The 6,000-nt window shown below is 38.7% G+C and overlaps 1 non-coding gene across 1 annotated transcript; it reads right to left on the bottom strand.

Moving 5' to 3' along the window:
• Positions 1-979: 979 nt before the first annotated feature.
• LOC126059121 (U6atac minor spliceosomal RNA) lies at positions 980-1,105 on the bottom strand. The gene has a single exon (XR_007513380.1). It is a non-coding gene; the product is annotated as a U6atac minor spliceosomal RNA (small nuclear RNA).
• Positions 1,106-6,000: the final 4,895 nt, after the last annotated feature.

Here is a 6,000-nt window from a genome sequence, read left to right as displayed (position 1 = left end):
TGGTGGATTTGAACTGCTGACCTCTTGGTTAGCAGCTGTATAGGATCATATTATCTGAGAATAGGGATAGTTTTACTTCTTCCTTTCCAATTTGGATAGCCTTTATTTCCCTTTCTTGCCTTATTGCTCTAGCTAGGACTTCCAGCACAGTGTTAAATAGGAGTGGTGATAAAGGGCATCCTTGTCTTGTTCCCATTCTAATGCTTTCAGTCTTGCCACTGAAAATGGTGTTGGCTGTTGGCTTTGTATAGATGCCCTTTATTATGCAGAGGAATTTCCCTTCTATTCCTATTTTATTGAAAGCTTTTATCAGAAATGGCTGTTGGACTTTATCAAATCCTTCTGTGTCGACTGAGATGATTGTATGATTGGTTTCTTTATGTGGTAGATTACATTGACTGATTTTCTAATGTTGAACCATCTTTGCATACCTGGTTTGATTCCCACTTGGTTATGGTATATATTTTTTTATATATGATGCTGAATTCTATTGGCTAGAATTTTGTTGAGAATTTTTGCACCTGTATTCATGAGAGATATTGGTCTGTAATTTTCTTTTTTAGTGGTGTCTTTGCCTGGCTTTGGTATCAGAGTTATGCTGGCTTCATAGGATGAATTAACGAGTATTCTTTCCTTTTCTATGCTCTGAAAAAGTTTAAGTAGTACTGGCATGAGCTTTTCTCTGAATGTTTGTTAGAATTCTCCAGTAAAGCCATCTGGGCTAGGGCTTTTTTTGTTGTTGTTGGGAGTTTTAATTTTATTATTATTATTTTTTTATTACCTCTTCAGTCTCTTCTCTTGTTTTGAATCTGTTCAGATTTTCTATCTCAGTTTGTGTTAGTTTAGGTAGGTGGTGTTTTTCTAGAAATTTGTCCATTTCCTCTAGGTTTTCCAATTTTTTTTGGAGTATAATTTTTTTTTTTAATAATTTTTTTTTTGCTTTAAGTGAAAGTTTACGAATCAAGTCAGTCTCTCACACAAAAAACAGTGGTTAGATGCCACTAAGTAGGTGGCAATGCCTTAACCGTATGCGTGTTGTAAGGCCCGAGGGCCTCTTCCATCCTTGTCAAGGGGTGTGCTAACCTTCTCTCCTTTCATACAACACTGGAGTATAATTTTTTATAGTATTCTGTTATCGTCCTTTTTATTACAGTTGAGTCTGTTGTAATGTCCCCATCTCATTTCTTATTTGGGTTATTTTCTTCCTCTCCTGGTTTTCTTTTGTCAGTTTGGCTAATAGTTTGTTGGTTTAGCTGATCTTTTCAAAGAACCAAGTTCTGGTCTTATAGATTCTTAATATTGTTTTTCTGTTCTCTATTTCATTTATTTCTGCTCAAATCATTATTATTTCCTTTCTTCTGGTGGCAGTGGGATTCCTTTGCTGTTCTCTTTCAATTCCTTTGAGTTGTAGAGCTAATCTTTTGATTTTGCCCCATTCTTTTTTTGTGATGCGTGCATCCCTTGCTATACATTGACCTCTGAGCACTGCCTTTGCTGTGTCCCAAAGGTTTTGGTATGATGTATTTTTATTCTTATTTGATTCTAAGAATTTTTTAAATTTCTTCTTTGATTTCTTTTATTACCCAGTTGGAAACTGGAGTGACATAGTGGTTAAGTGCTATGTCTGCTAACCAAAAAGTTGGCAGTTCAAATCCACTAGGCGCTCCTTGGAAACTCTATGAGGCAGTTCTGCTCTGTCCCATAGGGTCACCATGAGTCAGAATTAACTCGACAGCAACAGGTTTTGTTTTTTATTACCCAGTTGTTTTTAAGCAAAGCATTATTCAGTTTCCATGTATTTGATTTCTTTCCCTCGTTATTCATGTTGTTGGTTTCTACTTTTATGGAATTGTGATCAGAGAAGATGCAATGTTTTGGATTTTATTCAGGGTTCTTGTGGCCTAGAATGTGGTCTATTCTGGAAAATGTTCCATGTGCATTGGAAAAGAAAGTACACTTTGGTGCTGTTGAGTGGAGTATTCTATACATATCTATGAGGTCAAGTTGGTTGATTTTGGCCTTTAGATCATCTGTATTTTTGTTGTTTCTTTCTAGATATTCTGTCCATTACCGAGAGTGGTCTGTTAAAGTTTTCTACTATTATTGTGAAACTCTCTATTCTATTTCTCTTTTCAGTGCTGTTAGTGTTTCTTATATTGGGGCCCTGCCATTGGGTGTGTAGATATACATTAAGGCTATGTCTTCTTGGTGGATAACCCCTTTAAACATTATATAATATCCTTCCTTGTCTTTCATGGTTGATTTTGCCTTAAAGTCTATTTTATCTGAGATTAGTATTGCTACCCCTGCCCTTTTTTGGTTACCGTTTGCTTGATATAATTTTTTTCTGTCCTTTGGATTTTAATGTATTTATGCCTTTGTGTCTAAGGTGTGTCTCTTGTAGACAGCATATTGACGGGCCATTTTTTAAATCCATTCTGCCACTCTCTGTCTCTTTACAGGCGCATTTAAGCTTTTTACACTTAGTGTGACTATTGATAGGTATGAGTTTATTGCGCTTTTTTTTGTGGTGCTGAAATTTTTTTTCAGTTCACCTTACTTTCCTCTTACAGCAGATTCTCTTGAAGGAAGTTCTGAGGGGACATTTCCGTGGCCACTACACCAGCATTATCTTCTTTATTCTGGATCAGATCATATCTGTTCCCTATCTGCACCCGTCGATAACTCCCTATTGGCTACAGAATAAATTCCAATATGCATCGAAGCCTTCTAAAACCTTGACCTAGGCTTAATTTACACTGTCTACTTTTAGAATAAAGAGTCCTGGTGGAGCAATTTTTAAGCACTTGACTGCTAACCAAAAACTCAGTGGTTCAAACCCACCAGAGGCTCTGTGGGAGAAAAGACTTGGTGATCTGATCCCATAAAGATTACAGCCTAGGAAACCCTATGAGGGCAATTCTACTCTGTCATATAGGGTTGCTATGAACCAGAGTTGATTCAATGGCACACAACAACAACTTTTAGGATATCTCTCCTTGATTCCTGTCCTCTAGCCACGGACAACTTTGCACCATTCCCTGGAGCTCCAAAGCAGTGTGATGCCTCTAAGCTTTCACTCAAGCTGTTCCTGTACATTTATATTCCCCTTTTGAACCTCTCAAAATACTATTTGCTTTGCCATATCCAGGTAGACTCCCTTCTTTGAGATATCTTTCTTGAGCTATCTACTAAACGTGTCTTTGTGCTCAAACTCCAGATTGTGCAATGCCTACTTGTCATGGATTTCATTTTGTTTTCTGCCTTTTTATCCCAGCATGTTTCAAATTTCTAAACAGCGGGATCTCTAATTCTAGGACCCTTCCAGGATCTTGTGTGTGGTCATTTGATAAATTTTATGGAAAATAAATTAATCCGGATGCAGGAAAGGACATTCGCTTATGTAGACAGGGGGCAGAGGAATAAAGATGGAGTCATATAAAGAACCTCAAAGACATTTCTGCATACTTATTAACTTAATCCTCATTGTTTCTCCAAGAGACTAAAGATTCTGCTTCCTGGAACTTGGAAATCATAGTGGCCAGAAAAGTTGAGCAATTAGAGGCAAGAAAACAGGTGACTCTTCCTTTTCATGAAGCCACTAGGGAGCATGTAGCATTTTCTCAGCTCTAAAAAAAACCCCAAAAAACCAAACCCATTGCTGTCAAGTCGATTTCGACTCACAGCGACCCTATAGTACAGAGTAGAATGGTCTCATGGGGTTTCCAAGGACAGCCTGGTAGATTCAAACTGCCAGCCTTTTTGGTTAGCAGCGGTAGCTCTTAATCACTGTACCACCAGTGTTTCCAGCCCTAAAGGAGAGAATGAAATCTGTGTTTTCCTGTGTAGTCGTTCCCTTTTTTCTTATATGTAGCCATGTAGGCCAACACTCTCCCACCTAGTTCTTATGTGAAGAATAGACTGTGAAATTGATATCACTAAATTGCGCACCTGAAAAATGTTGACTTGTAGAATGTTGTTTTATATATATATTTACAAGAGCACTAATAAAAAAGATTAGACTGAGGTTTTCACTCTGGCTTATGTGTATCTTTGGTCCTATCACCCAGTAGAGGGCCTGGCAGACAGTGGATGTGCAGAAAATGTCTGAGCTGAGCTGCACAGAGTCAAGTGCGGTTTGCAGTGAGTGAGGAAATGGGCACTCTTACAAAGGTAGAGATCCTATCAGCAGAAGGGTGGTTAACAAGAAATCACAGAGAGAACTACAGAAACCAAAAAAAAGAAAAAGTGGCAGGAGGTGAAGGGACAGGTGGCAGTATGCAGAAAAGAAAGCAAAGGTGAGACATTTTACTTTGGCAGTGGTCAGTTGGATTGGGCTATTTGGGGGCCCACAATAGGAGTAGAAATATCAATTGGATTAAAGTTAGCAAGTCTTCATCATGTGCTTATTTTTACAAAGAGCTACTGTCACTTTTGTAGTTAAGACCAAAAAAAAAAAAAAAAAAAAGAACTGAGTTCCATGTGCAAAATAATTATAATCTAGTTGGGAATACATGTACAAATATACATTAAATAGTTAATTATGACATGGTAAGATATGAATTTGACATTCTTTCACCTTCTGCATTTAATTTACTCATGGGTCCTGATGGCATAATCTCAAAATACATCCTAAATCTGTGGACTTTTATCCATCCCACTTAGTCCAATTCTTGCTTGTCTCTACCCAGGATCTGCTGGTCTCCTGCATTGTAATTTTGTACCCACATGATTTATTCTTTGCCCAATAGCCAGACAGATCTTTTTTAAAAAAAAAATACAAATCACTCTCTTGCCTCAAACCCTCCGATGATTTCCAGGTGCATTCGGAGTAAAAGCCAAAGTTCTTCCATGACCTAGCACTTGCTGACCACTCAGCTCCATCTCTACCATGCTTCCCTTTTCTCACTACCTTCTGGCCATCCTTCCTTCTTTTTGTTCCTGGAAAATGTCAGATTTAGCCCCCCTTTGTTGCACACCACTTGTTGATGTTGCTCTTTTTGCCTGGAACATAGCTCCATCTTTGCAGGGCTGGCTTTTTCTTTTCATTCAGGTCTCTGCTCAGTTGTCATCTCCTCAGTGAAACCTCCCCTGGTCCCTGAATCTAAGTTCTCAATCCCCCCTCCAGCCACTTTCTCTTATCACTGTGTTATAGATTTTCATAGGAGTCCCTGAGTGGTGCAGCTGATTAATGTGCTGGGCTGATAATTGAAAGGTTAGAGGATGGAGTTCACCTAGAGGTGCCATAGAAGAAAGGCCTGGCAATATACTTCTGAAAAATCAGGCATTGAAAATTCTACGGAGCATAGTTCTATTCTGACACAGTTCTACTCTGCCATGGGGTAAACTCAATGGCAGCTGCTATAGATCTTTATAGCGCTTGTCAGCACCGAAAATAAACTTTATTGGGTATCATCCAAGGAACCTCAAGACACTTCCACATACACATTCATAGACTTTTACTGTCTGTCCTTCCTTCCTAGAATGTGAGTGCCTCGAGAAGAGACCACTTGTTTGTCTTTTTCTCTGCTCTATTCCCGGTGCCAGGAGCCCTGGTGGCTCAGTGGTTAAAACACTCAACTGCTAACCAAAAGGTTGATCACCAACCGTTCTGCAGGAGAAAGATGTGGCAGTCTGCTTATGTAAAGATTTACAGCCTTGGAAACACTATGTGCTATAGGGTTATTATGAGTCAGAATCAACTCAGCTGCAATAGGTTTGGTTTTTTGGTTTATTCTCAGTGGCTGCCATGTTGCCTGATACATAGTTGGTTCTCGTTATATGGTTGTTAATGAATAAACAGAAAATACAAGATATTGGGAGATAAAGAAAGGAGACTGTAGTTTAGAGTAGTTGGAGAAAATTCTTGGAGGAATAAAGATTAGTTGTAAAGAATGGCTTGGAGAGCAAAGGCTTAGAGGCTCATTTCTATCAGAGAGGACACCGGCCTGCCTGGAGTAGAAGGTAAAAAACAAAACAAAACAATAAAAACATTTGCAG

Source organism: Elephas maximus, chromosome 15 (assembly GCF_024166365.1).
Source record: "Elephas maximus indicus isolate mEleMax1 chromosome 15, mEleMax1 primary haplotype, whole genome shotgun sequence".
NCBI lineage: Eukaryota > Metazoa > Chordata > Mammalia > Proboscidea > Elephantidae > Elephas > Elephas maximus.
The sequence above is the reverse complement of the archived record's forward strand: the minus strand, read 5'-3'. Positions and strand labels throughout refer to the sequence as shown.